The sequence below is a fragment of the Magallana gigas genome, chromosome 6, assembly GCF_963853765.1.
Source record: "Magallana gigas chromosome 6, xbMagGiga1.1, whole genome shotgun sequence".
Taxonomy (NCBI): Eukaryota; Metazoa; Mollusca; class Bivalvia; order Ostreida; family Ostreidae; genus Magallana; species Magallana gigas.
In genome coordinates, this window is record NC_088858.1 from 43,142,438 (window position 1) to 43,158,855 (window position 16,418).

At 32.6% G+C, this 16,418-nt stretch overlaps 1 long non-coding RNA gene across 1 annotated transcript; it reads left to right on the top strand.

Annotated features, from left to right (window-relative positions):
- Positions 1–5,186: 5,186 nt before the first annotated feature.
- LOC136276446 (uncharacterized) lies at positions 5,187–15,397 on the top strand. Its single transcript, XR_010714888.1, has 5 exons — positions 5,187–5,433; positions 6,207–7,606; positions 7,720–7,906; positions 8,737–8,885; positions 9,513–15,397. It is a non-coding gene; the product is annotated as an uncharacterized lncRNA (long non-coding RNA).
- Positions 15,398–16,418: the final 1,021 nt, after the last annotated feature.

Here is a 16,418-nt window from a genome sequence, read left to right on the forward strand (position 1 = left end):
TATTGACAAATGATGAATTTTGCACATATTGGTTTTCCTAAAATGGAACCCCCCTTTTCCAAATTGCTGGATCCGCCTCTGCACAGAATGTGAGACATCAAGTGCTTCAACGATTTCAACTCCACCAAATCGCGTTCAACCATGCAGCGCTAATCTACGAAATGCACCCTTAAAAGCCATGATTCCACAGTAACCTATGACATATAAAGTCTGTCCAAAGTTACTGTTTCTTTCACCTTTGAGCCATATTTTTTTTTACGAAATACACATAAAGAGAATAAGAAAATTTAAAATCAATTTAAAGAAAAATATTGAATATTTGTTTATGGAGGGTATCCCTTTTTTACCAGGAGATTTTCACAGGAATAAAAACAGATTTCTAATGGAGATTTGTAATTGGAAAATCTGATATCTTTTTCCCATTCGGAAGTGTCTCAGAACACCTTAACATGATTTTCTATTGATATCATATGGGTATCAGAGTTCAAAATTCACTATATATACCGGTATACATCTAAACAAAAAAATGCAAGTTAGTATTTCCAAACTGCAAAGTTAAAATTTGTGTTACTCGCAAAAATTTATGATGTACTGCTGTATACAGGGAAATATTCGCCCGTTTTATTTTCGTCCCTTTCGCCTCTTTTGTCAGCAGGCAAGTACTGCGCAAACATTAACTAACCTCATGCGGAACGATATTATTTTCATGAAATGTAAAAAAATTGATAAAGGATGAAATGTGTACATTTATATGTAGGTCATACAGGTAAACAGTCTCAAGTTCTCGGGCTCTGCTAGCTCACACCACGACAGATAGTAAAACATAATGTATTTAAATCAAATTCTATAATTAAAAAAAAGGGGAGGCTGTCATGAACGACTATGTAATACATTCCACAGGTGCATGAGGACGGACCCCCCCCCCCCCCAACCACCACCCATCCACAACAATATTCACCCCATATTTCCCAGTAATTTTGTCATCATTTATTTTTTTTAATTATATGTTGATGTATTGTATGCTACACTAAAAATTCACAATTAACGCGAAACAAGCTATATATAAAAAATATTCCAGGGTGTTATTTTTTTTATACATAGCTTATTTCGCGTTAATTGTGATTTTTTTTTCTAGTGCAGCATACATCAACTTATAATTAAAAAGATAATTGATGAAAAAATAACTCGGGAATTTGAAGGGAGTGAATATTGGGGGGGGGGGGGGTCCCGTCCCCAAGCACCTGTGATACATTCGAGGTGGTTTCGAGCTCTGTTGGAAAGGTCGGAGAGTTGCGAAAGACGTATTTTTAAACGGTTACTTACTGTATGAGTCAATGATTCATGGATGTTATTTCATTGAGGTTAGAAAGTGCACATTTCCATTAGAAACCGGTGTCGTTGTCTAATAGTAGCCGTAACATACGACTTATCGAGTAAAATCGTCATAGTTTTTATACAAACAAAGAAAAAGGATAATTCTTGCAATCAAACTATTATGTGTACAAATATTAAGATATCAGTCGCTTCAATTTTTTTAAAAAAACTTTGATTTTGGCGCAATCATGTCCAAAAACTTAATTCGACTGCACATGTGCCCAAATCAACGACAGTTATTCACGAAGTTTTAAGTCAATTCTTCATCTTGTATGTAGGTAGCTGGATATTTTAGTGTTAAAATGTGTGTTACGTTCCGTAAGGGTTGTCAAGTTTGCAGGTTAATTAAAATCTTTGAGAAAATGAGCATTTTGTTCAATCTTAAAAGAAAAATACTTACTGTGTCGGACATCTTTTTCAGCTAGTAACCGTATAATTTTCGAATAGAAACAGCGAACGTCGTTTTTTTACGGATAGCAACCGTTTAGGTACTACACCGTGTGTATTGCACAAAGCGGATGGCAGCCAAACATAAGTGTTTCAATATGAATAAAACATATTAATTAATTCATTTATTTTCATTCAAAAAAGTTTTGGTGGTATATAGGAATCACATTGACCCTCTGTCCGTCCGTACGTTCGTATGTGTAATCATGTCCTGTCCATATATTTCTCATGGAGGAACATTGGGTGTTTTTACTGCACACAAGATTTTTTTATCTGAGGATTGGTAATGATTTTGACAAAGGTCATTTAACAAATCCAAGGTCACTCTAAGAAAAAGTGCAAAAATTGTGTACAGTCTATATCATTTCTATGGTAAAGCATTAGAAGTTCTGAACACAAATATTACTTATCACCTGATGGTGTGTAATGATTTTGACACATGGTCAAAGGCCATCTGGGCACATTCAACGTCACTGGAAAAAAAAGTGCAGAATTGGTGTTCAGTCTTTATATTTGTTTTGGAGAAATACTGGAAGTTCTTAATTTCACAGGTCTGTGGAAAAAAAGTTCATAATTTGTGTCAGCCCTATACATTTCTTATCGAGAAGGATTAGAAGTTCTACCTCATATAAAGATTGCTTATGATCTGAGGGTGTGTCACGAACTTGACCCAGGTTCAGTTGTGCAAGTTCAAGGTCATTCATCGAGGAAAATATGTCATATTGTCCAAGACATTATATTCCTTGAGTTCATTCCTTTTGTTCAAGATTATCCAATTCTCAATCTGAAACTGTAAATGTCAGATAAAAGAGATCACACAAGTCATAAAACATGTTTCTATATATACCTACCCCAAATAATCAAGTATTCAAATAGTAAATGTACATCTGATAAAACAATGTTTCTCCATGACTAGTGAAAATATTTTTTTAACTCAAACGGCCAACTGAGATTTTATTGTCATCAGTAGTAATGGAATGAAATAGACGTGCCGTTTCGATTTTAGAAGAGATGGATTAGAATCCATATGAACCCTTGTGTAAAAGTTAATTGTTTTTCAATGTCTCAGAATGATACCAGTCTCGTCTCGTTGTCTACTTAGATATACTGAAGCTTTTTTTCTCAATATAAACATTAACAATTCATCGAATGTGGTCTCATAAATTGTAATCCATCATTCTTTTTGGCAAGACAAACACGTTTTGGGCTAAAATCAAGTAGGAAAGCAACAACGCTTTTTTTTGCAGAGGAAAGAAGGGGATGGCAAAAGGTAGATTTTTTGAAATTAAAGTTAAAAAGTTAAGTAAATAATATTCTTCATTCCGTAGCGATATACTGTCTATGCCTTCATTGCAGTGTTGTGAACGTACTCGAGATGTTACATGAGCTAATACAGAATTATGTTCTCAAATGGTTCTAGGTTTTGTCCGTCTCCATTTGAGGGACTAAACTTGAAGCTACTGAAAAATCAAAATTATATTAAACAGCTTTAATTTGCTGTAGCCAGTATTGCCAGGGCAAGGAGCGATACGCACTTACTAAATGATTACTAAAGCTTCCTTGCTCATAATTTTACAACAAAATATTCCTCTGCCCGGAACAGAAATTTCAAGATGGTCCATGTCATGGTGTAATTTTAAGTAATCCGATGGTCAAGGCGTTGGTTCAACATTAAATGCTTGTGTTTTGCTGTCATGATTAATAACAGTGTAAGTGTATTACTGCTGCTTTAATTTGTTGACCAATTAAAGATCTTGTATTAGGTTATACTGACCTGAGCAATGAAGACGACCTCTGCAGATACTGCACCATCATAACATGTATATAGTATGAAAAAAAATTCTGGATTGATACTGTTACTTTATTACTTATAAGCGATCGGGGTTTTTTTAAAAAGTAAGTTTAGCTGCTGGCTTTTTTACTCTAAAACAAAGCAATTATTCATATTGTTTTATTTTCAAGGTTCGTTATTGATGCACGAAACTCAATTTGATTTTGTTTGTTGTCCATCCTGGATCTTTTTGTTTGGCTTTTTTACATCTTACTTTTGCATTTTTGTGGTTTTCTTTTCACGCACTGCAAATTTTCAGATTAATTGTGCTGCTCGTGGCATGCTTCATTTTAACTTGCCATAAAGTAATTCAATCTTATTGAACTAATCGAGCAACATGAATAGTACTTTTAAAAAAAAATAATTCATCAAGTTTCAACCAGTCTGACACTAGAAACCTGATATATGTTTACAATGACTCGCTTTGCGGAAACTATACAGTGTAAACATAGTTTGAGCAATAAAACATTGACCATAAACGATAACGTTAGCCAAAATGAGGTTTTTGAAAACGTCGTAGTTTTGATAATGACATTGGCATCGATCTATAGATTTAAGATAAGACTGAATAGACCATTTAAAGAACCAACCCTAAGGTTGATAGAATTTACGTCTAGTCATCCAAATTATACATACTTTTTCGCCCAATTAAAATATGAGAACACAGTGTAACATCAGTTAAGTGTAAATACCTTTTGACAATTGCTTATGAAAAATTTCTCTAATGTTTGAAAGATACTCTTCTATTTGTTTATCTTCGATCTTTTCTTCCTGTTTGTGAAAGTGGACGAAGATCCAATTTCTCAAAGTAAATGTGTTAAATGTCTATTTAAGCACGGAAAATCTAATCTGTACAATTTTTTCCTTAACGAATTTGAAATCTCTATCTAATTTATTTATATCAGATACAAGAAAATGATAAGTAAACAAACAATTAAAATAACACAAAGTAATCATATTTTACAGCCAAAAAAAAATAATTAATAGCTTAAAGTTCATTGAACGTGCACAATCTTTCCGGTAATATATTTTTTTCTGGCTTGTTTGACAGTAAACACACACTGTTTGTAATTCTAGAGGGCAGTTGTTGGTTATCTCTTTGTCTAGATGCAAATACAGGGATTTTAAATTAGCTTTAGTCCATATCACCAAAATTAAAAAAAAAATTTGTCTTTGCCCATGGATATCGCCAAATATGAAAAATATACTAGCATTAAGTGGTAGTGGTATATCTGGCTTGTTAATTTATTTATGATATGGTTTTTTTTTACCTATTCTAGTTTAGTGACACTGTTTATTGTGTAAGCAATATTTAACAGCACTGTCTATTTGAAGATATTTTAACTTATAGTGTTATTTATTTTATCTAGCCAGTTTATTATTACTTATCAGAACTAATGTGTTTCTCACGGCATGGATACCTTTAAATTTTTTGGTGTATAACTAAAAACATATGTTATTTTCAGAAAATGATTATCAATGTCAACTGAATATTTTAATTCTTTATAGGTTTCGTTGTTATCGGAAATCCAAGTTTCGTTTTAAATACTTCGAAATCCCTGCCGATCGCTATAAATAGTCATTGTCATACTATCTTTGCTCATTCATCGGAAAATCATTTGAGATGGCTGCAGAGAAAAAAGACAAAGTACCTAATGATAGGGAAATGGAGCTCTATGAGCTGGATATATTTTATCTTGAGAAAAAGGAATCTGTGCAAGCATTTCTGAGTAGACTTCCGAAAACCATAGTAATAAAAGAGGAAATTGACACAAAAAAAGGTAAGCCATCTACCGTGCTGTAAATATTTCGATGGTATCTCAAATTGTAAATCTTTTTGTGTGTCTTGGAAAATGAATTTTTTTCCGTAGTTAGATAATTTTTTTCTTTTTTTGTAAAAAAAAAAAATTGAATACATCATCGTTTGATATGTGTTGTTAAATTTGTTAAAACCTTTAGTTTTAAAAAGTTAGCCACGATTACATTTACCACTCGATCGATACACATACTCATACTCGGCCCATATATCTGTTTCGCATGTTGTTGTGTGTGGTAAGTCAGAGCTATTCATACATGCACATGCCCCCAACGAGTTAAGTTAAATAAAAGTTATACTATTTAAGGAACTATAAGCCCATGCAGCATTTCTTACTATTTCTTGTACGACCTCCTCTGTCTCATTTCAGAAAAAAACTTGCTTATCGAAAAGTAAGCACATAATTTGTTTCCTCACACACATACTAACAATGGAAGGAAATGATAACCCATAAGAAAAATTGAATGACTACTGCTGAATTGCAAGGTGTATCAACAATATCCACACAATCATATCGTACAAATATATCCTCAATTTTACTAAAGAGACCGCCATAAGAAATAACAATGTTCCTTCATTGTGTAATAATAACGTTTTCAAACACTTTTGCTTCTTACGATGCCATAGTAATTGCACGGAATCGTACGCACATTATTTGCACGGATGTGATATGTAAAAGAAAGCGTTAACCATCAAACAAGCTATGATATATTTCAGAAACAAAAATTTCTTTTTCAGACAATCTCCCAAAATATTCTAAACACACAAAGAGTTGTTCTTGGATCATCGAAACATCTTTGGGGAACGCGACCTCCACAAACATTTTCAATCACTGGGTTACGAATAGGCCATCAAGAGAAGATATGTCATGGCTGCATATTATGCCTCAGAGAAGGCGTTCCTTTCAAGCTCAAAAAACTATTACGGTAGAAGGTAATGTCAGAGTTATGGGTGGAAGTATGATTTCTCCTGTTGAATTCGTCAGACACCTGGAAGAAGTAGCTGTCGCCGAGTTTCATCAAGACTCATCGGTGTTAGTCCTAACAGTTTCCGGCATCGCGATCGAGATCAAGTTATCGCATGATTTTCTTCACCAACACATCATCATGCAGTTACAGGATAACGAGACTCTCTTTTGTTTTAATGTGAAATTTAGTCCAAAATTATTTATAAATCCTTACACCAGAAAACAAAGGATACCATGCAGAGGAACAAAATATCCCACGTTTGGTTTGTTAACGAGTTTTTGTATACAGTTTAAAAATGAAAGTCCTATAGCATCCAGATTGCTGTGGTACTTAAGATTTGTTGATTTTACCATTGTTCATGCACATTTGAACATCAGTGATCAACTCCAGCAAATGGTTTTGGAAGTTAATAATTTTGATATTGCTTATACTTGGAGGTCTCTCTGTTCTCAGGGATATAAGGTAAACGACCAACTAAGCACACGTCTTTTGGACGAAATCATACAAGAGAATTGTAGATATTCTGACGTGTTCACCAGAATGGCGGAAAGTGTTGCCGGAAAACCATTTTTTCATTTCAAGGAGGAAATGCAAGATGCAATAAAACTGACAGAAAGCGGTGAGTTTAACAATAAAGTTCCTCAGAACTATACAATGGTTCGGAGAGCTGTACTTACGCCGTCCAGACTAATTTTTCTGTCAAAGGAACCAGTATATTTCAATAGAATTTTACGCCAGTACAATGTTGATTATTTCATACGAATAGTATATAGAGACGAAGACTTTGACAAAGTGTGTGGATTAAAATCCAGTGGACCTCATTTAATGTTGGAGGACATGAAACAACATTTTGTTAGTGGTTTCACAATTCATGGCCGTCATTACGATTTTCTTGGGTGTTCAAACAGCCAACTTCGAGAACACAGCTTTTGGTTTTTCAGCTCGTACGATGGAATCTCAGCTGATTTCATCAGACAAACCTCTGGTGATCTATCCAAGGAACGATGTGTTGCATCTTACGTGTCTCGATTTGGTCTTTGTTTTTCTTCGTCTTGGAATACACTAACTATAGAAGAGCATCAAGAAGTTCGTATTGAAAAAGATGTAACAAGAAACGGGTATTGTTTCACGGACGGTATTGGAAAAATTTCGAAAAGGCTTGCAGCAAAAGTTGATTATTTTAAATGGTTTAAATTTTAAATTTTAATTTTAAATTTGTTATTAAAGATAACAAAACCATTTTAAATCCATTTTTTGGATAATTTCTGTAAGTTTTATTTTAGGTTGCCAAAAGTATGGATTTGAATATTGTTCCCTCGGCTTTTCAAATACGTTACGGTGGATGTAAAGGAGTAATTGCTATAGATCCATCATTGGGAGAAAATAGAGAAATAATTGTTATACGGGAAAGTATGAAAAAGTTTGAATCGAACTCGAGAAGTTTGGAGGTATTGCAGTATTCACGTCCAGGTAGATATATTTTACTTCTAAATTTATTTTGGTTTTTAAATTATAAGATTGTGATATTTCTTTGACAAAATTTTTGGATTCCCGTTTGATATCATTCTAACAAAGGCTGCTTCGGGCGACTTCAAAGAGTATTTCGGAGTTGGGCAAGCTACAATGTAGCATAAATGACATCTCTAAGGGTATTGCATTCCATATAACGATATTAAAAGCTGTAAGGATTAGAGAATAATTGGTTCTACGCTGGAGATGCTATCATTGTGTTTCTCCGCGTCACATTTTACGCGGCAAGATAAAGTTGTAAAACAAGATACACTGCAGAATGCAAAAAAAAAATCGAATATATTCGATGTACGCAAAATTTTAAATCCCATTTGATGAAATCACAACTGTCAATGGTTGTAAGAAGTAACAAATTGTAAGAAAAAGCTAGTTGTTGTCTTTTCATATTAGGATTTTGATAGTCAAATTTAACGTTCGGCTCAATTTCTAAAAATACAACGATTTATTGCATATGATATTGTAATTTAATGAGCAATGCATTTACAAATAACCTATAATCAAAATGTTAATATTAAAATCTGAAGAAGTAATTGCAGTATGACATATGTAATGGGCCTCAAAAAGAAGGAAATGTGGTAGCTTATTTTTATTTATTTATTTTTAGGGGAGGGGTATATGGAGGAGGCATACAAGTTTTAATAACATTACTAAACGATGAAATTGTTGTGAACTCCTCTCCAGTAATCCAGGTTTAAAGGCATTTAAAGACATAAACAATAATGCATGTATCTGTCGTCTGAAAGTTATAAAAGCAATTTTCTTTATTGCAGTGCAACTTCACCTAAACCGACAGGTCATAACGCTGCTTTCAGGTCTTAAAATTCGCAACGATTTTTTTCAAGAACTTCAAGAGAAAATGTTATTTGAATTGTCCGATATGCTTCTTGATAATGATGTAGCCTTGGTTAATCTCAGAGAGGTAAGCTCTTTCTCTCTTTCTCTCTGATCTTTGTATCTATTGTGAAACTGTTTACATTTTACACATTTTTATTTTACATTTTCCTACAATATGTTATTTCCATTATCAAATTCTAAAATTGACGCGGTAAAAGTTATCCTGCTACATCCAAAAAAAATGTCTAAGCTATTGCATTGCTTTTGTCCAAAGAAAGCAGACAAAAAAACGATATTAGAAATGTATATGGTTGGTAGATTGATCTAGATCTTTTTCACGACAATCTTACATTAATCTCTATTTCGCATAACATTATTAAGTTTACATTATTTAAAAAAAAAAATGCAAACCTACTTCGAAATTGTGACTCTGAGACTATTAAAAGGACATGATTGTTGTTTTTGATTTTAACTTGATCTAGATGATGGAAGAAATCCTTATATATTCTGATTTACACACAGTCAAGTCTTTGTATAGTCTGTTTACGATGGTTTATAGATCCTGGAGAGAGAGAGAGAGAGAGAAAAAGAGAGAGAGATGTCAACAATTTGTGTATTTTGATAAGATTATCTAATGTTATCAATTCGCAAATTTGCAATCGATAATTAGTATCTACTTTTATGTAATACTATACATTTTACATGTTTTTAGCTTTCAATCGGAATCGATTTTGAAAATTTGCACCAAAAGAGGATTAATTTTGTTTGCGAGCCCTTCTTCAGATCTCTACTTACGTGTATTTTCCATCGAAAGCTTAAAGATTTGAAAACCAGAACACGAATTCAAATACCACTTCATAAAGGTCGGTATATGATGGGCACCTCAGATGAAACTAAATCACTGGCATATGGACAAGTGTTTATTCAGTATTCCGTAGAACCGCACCATAATATGAAAAAAGTAAAAACGGTCCTGGGTATGGTAGTGGTCACGAAAAATCCTTGTTTTCATCCAGGAGATCTTCGTATACTTGAAGCAGTGGATATCCCCGGACTTAGACATATGGTCGATTGTATAGTCTTCCCTCAGTGTGGTTCTCGGCCACATCCAAATGAAATGTCCGGTTCTGATCTTGATGGGGATGAATATTTTGTTTGTTGGGATGAGCGACTTCACTCGATTGAAAACCAAAATCCAATGGATTTTCCAAAAGCTAAAAAGAAACTCCTTGAATCAGATATAACCGTACCAGACATCGTTGAGTTTGTTGCAAATTACATACAAAATGATAACTTAGGAATAATTGCAAATAGTCACTTGGCCCTGGCGGATTATGAACCAGACGGAATATTTTCAAATTCATGCATTGAATTAGCAAAAATGCATTCTGATGCTGTAGACTTTCCAAAGACTGGCAATGCACCGTCATTACAAAATTTCAAGTCTCCCGAAAAGTATCCAGATTTTATGATGAAAAGAGATAAGCTACAATACACGTCTTCAAAAATAATCGGAAAACTTTATCGTCAGTGTCGATTTTTACTTCCAAAAGCTCAATTACAAGCTTTTATTAATGATTTTGGTGATTGTGATATTCCTTTTCTTCCTTTGTCACAAAGAGATATTGAAAATGCAATTTTACAAAGGAATGTTTACAACGAGAGTATCCTACAAATAATGAATGCTTATGGCATTGAAAATGAGGCTGAAGCGTGTACGGGATTAGTCGAGTCAGCAAAGAGCAAAAGGGGTTGCTTAAAAGACGAAGCTTATAACGTTGAAAGAGCTATTCGGTCTCAGATATCAGTTTTGTTTGAACGAACTAGAAAAGAGTTCTTCAAAGAATTTTGTGTCGAAAAAAACTTATCTGTATTAGAGAGTATATTAATTTCTAGAAAAGCGTTAGCATGGTACACGGTAACTTATGAGGATCGTTTTAGAACATCCAAACAATTACTAAGTTTTCCTTGGGTAGTGGCTGATGTTATATGTCAGATGAAACTGAAACTCCTTCAAACTAATGCCTTTGACAAAATAGAACAAAGTCTTCAAACGAAGATAACGTCTTCTGAATCAGATCAAAAACGGACTGTCAGGACTTTAAAGAAACTTCGTCGTGTGATTCAGACCAACATTCCTAAAACACAAAAATACACATATTTATTTGAACATGAAGTGGTTTCAACCAATTGCTGCAATGAATTCCTCGGAGTAGAACGAGAAGATCTCAAGATATTTGTTCGATATATGGAACGTCATCAGGATCATTCATTTGGTTTTGAACATGACTTAATTAAAAAAGGGGTTTTATGCTTTCCCGTCAAAATTTCTTCAAATGAAAAGGTATTCGTGTCTTTAGTTACAGACGAAAGCATAAAACAACTATGTGGAACACTCAATGATTTCCTTCGCAAGTCTCATGAATTAAGATATGTTGCGCAAACCCTTTTTGAGAATTTACGAGAAAATGCCGATGATAGAAGACCAATAGATATTAATGAATGGATCTTTACACTTATGCTTTTAGAAGAATCAGCAAAACAACATGTAGACCTTAACAGGTTAAGTTTGGGTATTTTTTCAAAGCTTTTGTTATGTTGTTTAAGAAACGCAAGGGGATTTGTCGAAAATTGTGTACGGTCGTTATGCCTTCCCAAACCCTTAAAACAATGGTTAGTGAGAAATAAAAAGAATATAGTACATATGTGTTTACAAAAATATGTAGAAATCGCCGAGTCTTTAAATGTTGTTTCTCTAAGTCATGCACAAGGTTTTGAGCAAGAAACATCTGAATCTTTTCTTCTCCCAACCGAGTCTTGGAGTACAATTGAGTATGCTTCAATTTATGCCCGTTTTAAAATGATGAAAATATCCGGCGCCGATGTTTATTTCCATAATGTATCGTTCGGAAAGCAGGAGGGTTTACAAATGGAAGCAGTGGGAACAGTGAGCCAACTAAGTCGTCTTGGTAAGATTGTTTATGAATTATCAGAAAAATCAAAGAGCTTACAATCAGCGAGAAATGGTCGTTTATCAATAAATGGAACATTTTCCATTTTATTTGAAGGAGCTTCAGAGAGCTTAGACATTTTAAATTTAGAAATATATGAAGGCCCGTGTCAAGGTAAACACAGAAACGTTGCTAAATATATTCCACTACTTATGGATCCAAACTGCAATGGCTCATATGGTAGAGATGCCTTTCATAACATGTTTATGTCGCAGTGGCGAATAGTCCAAAGTGAATATGATTCCATTTTTCATGGTGATTTGTGCATTGTACTTGCATTAGGATATTTTTATATTATGGATATCCAGCCTTCCACCCTATCAATTTCTGACTTAAATCAATATTTGAGTTCGTATCAAGAACGATTAGAAAATCAACGCTCAAGAATTAAAGTACCGTATTCCTTTTCCTTTTTACCAATAAATAGTAATTTGGAAAATATTCAAGAAATCCTTTTTGAACATTTTCTAGAAATAGAAACAGAGAAAAGAGTTAAAGTCCGTCTTGGAAAATTAGGAATGTGTGATCTTGATGAAAATCAAAGTTTTCTACAATGGAATGCACCAGAAATAAAATGGTTTATTGGTCAAATAATTTGCAAACGCAAAACACGTTTCAGAAACAGAACCAGTGTCAGATGTAAAATGCAGTCGTACAGAAATTTAAACCAAACGGCATTACAAAGTATGGAAGGATATGAGCACTTAGTGGATCGCATATCTAATGGGTCTCTCTGTGAAAAAAATGGCAATGTATATATTATTAAAAATAACAATGTGAAATACATTCGAGAAAAGGAAATAACAGTCTATTCGAATATGAATTTGAATATTAAAAACGAGACGTGGCGGTCAATTCGGGTTGAAATGTCACAAATTCGTGAATATGAGGTAGATTCCTTTGGCAGTCAGTATGCAAAACGTATCTCTGAAAGAACTGAGTTAGCGATCATACCACCAACCCCCGACACCAAATCGACAGATGCCGAGATCAGAAGTTATGTAGACTGTCTTTGGGATATTGCTTTGTACTTTGGAAATGTTATAGATAGTTAAGTTTTCTTATCATGGAAAGACATTTATGAGCAATTTCCGTTTAAAGAACAGTTAAGAGACGTGAAATACATTAGAAATACATTGTTTATTAGGTTTATGGTATTGAGGAAGTATGGGACACCTTAATATTAAGGCAAAAATAAACCATAAAAGTAATATAAATTTAATAATTTTTCATTCATTTTCACAAAATCTAAAAAAGATAGTGTTGTTAAATTGTTTACTTTTTAATGAAAGAAGATAGACGGGTGAATAGAGCGTGTAAAATGACCATATGAGGAATGATTAGATACCGCAAAGTTAAAATATCACTAAATCTGATAATTGTTTATTGTTTTAATAATAATTAAAAACAGTGTATATTTAACGTAACATCGGTTTGTAACCCTCAAATATTTTAAATACATGTGATATGTTGATTTAAGCTGGCGTATGCGTGTCAAAACCTCCAAATAGTGTCATTTTTATAACTTCAATGCCTTTTCTTTTATAGAGTGGGTCTGAGCTCCATATTTTTGTCATGTCTAAATGCAGTTTAATGGCATTTAAACCGATTTCCATCAACAAAAATGTAAAGAGATGACCCAATATACTTTTAAAATGTCATTTTGTAGCCCAAATATTGAACGTTTTAGAAAAATAATACGTCTGTTAATTCGTGGCCAACGTCTCATAAACCATTTAAACAACGAACTTTATTGTGATTGAAATGGCTCAGTGGTTAGAGCACCTGACATTAGGTATCTTTATTGAACTTGGATTTTTAGGTTGTGGGTTCGATATCACCAAAAAATTATTATTTATTTTTTTCTTATCGTTTTTTTTTTCAAATATTTCATACTGAATATAGTTAGAAATTACCCCTTTGAAAACTTGTATTATAACATTTCAAACATATTTAATTGAAAAAATGTTAAATTTGAATTTGTATTTTACGACTAAACCAAATGGGCAGTTGCGCCATCTAATTTCCCCATCTTCTTTCTACAATTATCTATTGTACAATACGGTTATTACATAATTATTTAGTATGATGTACTCTCAACCACTGGCATTTCAAAATGTCCCATACTACCTCAATGTTGTGTTATTATTAGTATCTCGATTCATTGATGATAAAAAAAATTGGACGGATCATTTATAGCTATTTTCATTTTATAGTTGCAGAACTGTATTTTTACGGGAAATTTGACAGACCGTAGAGTTACAATTATATCTATACCAAACCTGTGTATTTATGTTGAGCAGGGTTTTTGGACATAATAAAGTAATTAAAGAATATATTCTGTTACATGTAATATTTTCATGCCAAACAATTCCTTAGGGATTTTACTAACGATTCACCACTTTATTTGCCTCAGACGTTTTTCTTACCACCCTAACCGACCTCGGACAGTGAAGTATATACAATTCATGTAAGGATCAAGAATCGCCAATTTTACCTGTTAACAAACCACTCCATTTTATTTTACATGACTGATGAGGATTTTAAAAAATATTTAGTGTCAATTAAATTAACGTCATATAAGGTAAAATGTCTCAGAAATGTAATGGTATTGAAATTTTTACTAAAAATATTCCTAAATAAGATTTATAAGTCGAAAAACCCTACGCAATCTTTAGTGCTTAATAGATATACAGATTCAATTATATGTCATCTTTGTTTTTAATGTATATTTTAGTGTGAATGATATCCATTGACAGGTTAGTTGTTTTTACTAGAAAGAAACATTTATTCTACGTAATTTAGGCGAATTCCTAAAGGATATCCATTTGCTATGGAAAATTAAGTTCCGACTCAAGGAATTTTATATATGATCGGCAAATTTAATATCCTTTAGGAAATTTATCTCGCCAAATACAATTTCGACAGAAAATACTTTTGACCGAAAGGACCTAGATAATGTTTGTGTAATGTTTATAGTGAACTCCTAGATCTTCTAACAGATAGGTAAAAACTTTTTACTTCCTTAGCAATTATTATTTATTTGATTGTTTAAAAAGTACATAATTAAACTGTCATGTGAAACACAAGCCAATATTGCACTGTAAAATTATCAGGAACAGTATTCTTTTTTCCAATTTACTGTAACTGATTAAAATCTAAGCTTGAATCAACTAGAATCACAATCAATAATGTGAAAAGCAAATAATTGTACAAGATCCAGCTAAATATAAATCTTTATTTTCACTTAAAATACCGGTTTCACTTAAGATACTGTGGTTTCATTAATATTCAAATTAATATTCAAGGGTATCAATTTTCGTGGCTAAAGTGAAAATCACAGTTTCAAGGATATGTATATTCGTGGCCAATGACCCCATCAATACAAAATGTTATAAGGAAACTGCATTTTAAAGAACATTTAATTTCGTGGATCAACTTAAAAACGAAATCCCGAAAATTGGTATTCAACGAATATTGATGAAACCACAGTAGTGTATGATGTAATGTATATATGTAGAAATAAGATAAATTGAGATCAAAATTTTGTTAAACTGTCAAAATGAAATAAATGACTTTAGTACCAGTTTGTTAGTTGTTGACGATTCGATCCTTAATTTAGTGATGTTTGCAATATTTCAAGGAAAATAGGACCCTTATTCTTTCTTTGTTTGGATCAAACTGGTTATTACTGCTGAAAACGGGAATCTGAAGAAATTCAACTAATATCATTTTACAATTAAAATAAAATATAGGTTGAAAATGTATTCTTAAAAAGTATTATCAAGGTCATATTACTTTTTACATGCAATTGCAAAAGATTATTCAATATAACTATTAGGACGTAATATTGTTGATCATCGGCACATGTAGCGGGTTCGAAACAAAGGATACAAATGGTGTGATACATTCGTAATTTTCTCTTAAATGAACATAAATGTATCAGTCCTAGAGTTAGAATTCAAAAAAAGTTATTGAACAAAATACTCTGAACACTCTGTTTACTGCACTTTGTCGGTAAAAATGAAATTTTATGAAAAACTTTATAATTTAAAATTTGTTCAGTTGTGGCATTGGGATTTTGAAGCATCTTTAGACTGAAGTCCAAATTTCAATTGATTATTAAATTATAATTTGCCATAAAGTTACGCTTAAAATTTGTTATCATCAACATAATGTAGAGACAATTTAAAAGCATTTCATTTTTAATTATATAATTACCAGACAATAGGAAAGTGTACAAAGCTTAAATTAAGTCTAGGATTGCCTCATAATCCGTGGGCATGATGTTATCTACGAATACTTTTAACACCTGAACCGATTTGTTTATACTCACTATATTTTTTATTTTATCCAAAGAAAATCCACTGAAAAGTTCTTGTATAGTCAAATTTTACAATTAAAAAAAGGGTTAAATATCACAAAAAGTCAAATTCAATACATCGTTCTTAACGATATTTAAAAATTCATTAAATTTCATCGTAAAAAGAATTACTTAATTTCATAATATCTTGAAGTATATACCATCTTATTTTCTATAGCAATCCATATAAAGAAGAACCTAGTATATGTGTCACCGCCCACTATAGTCCAATGATCCGGTGATT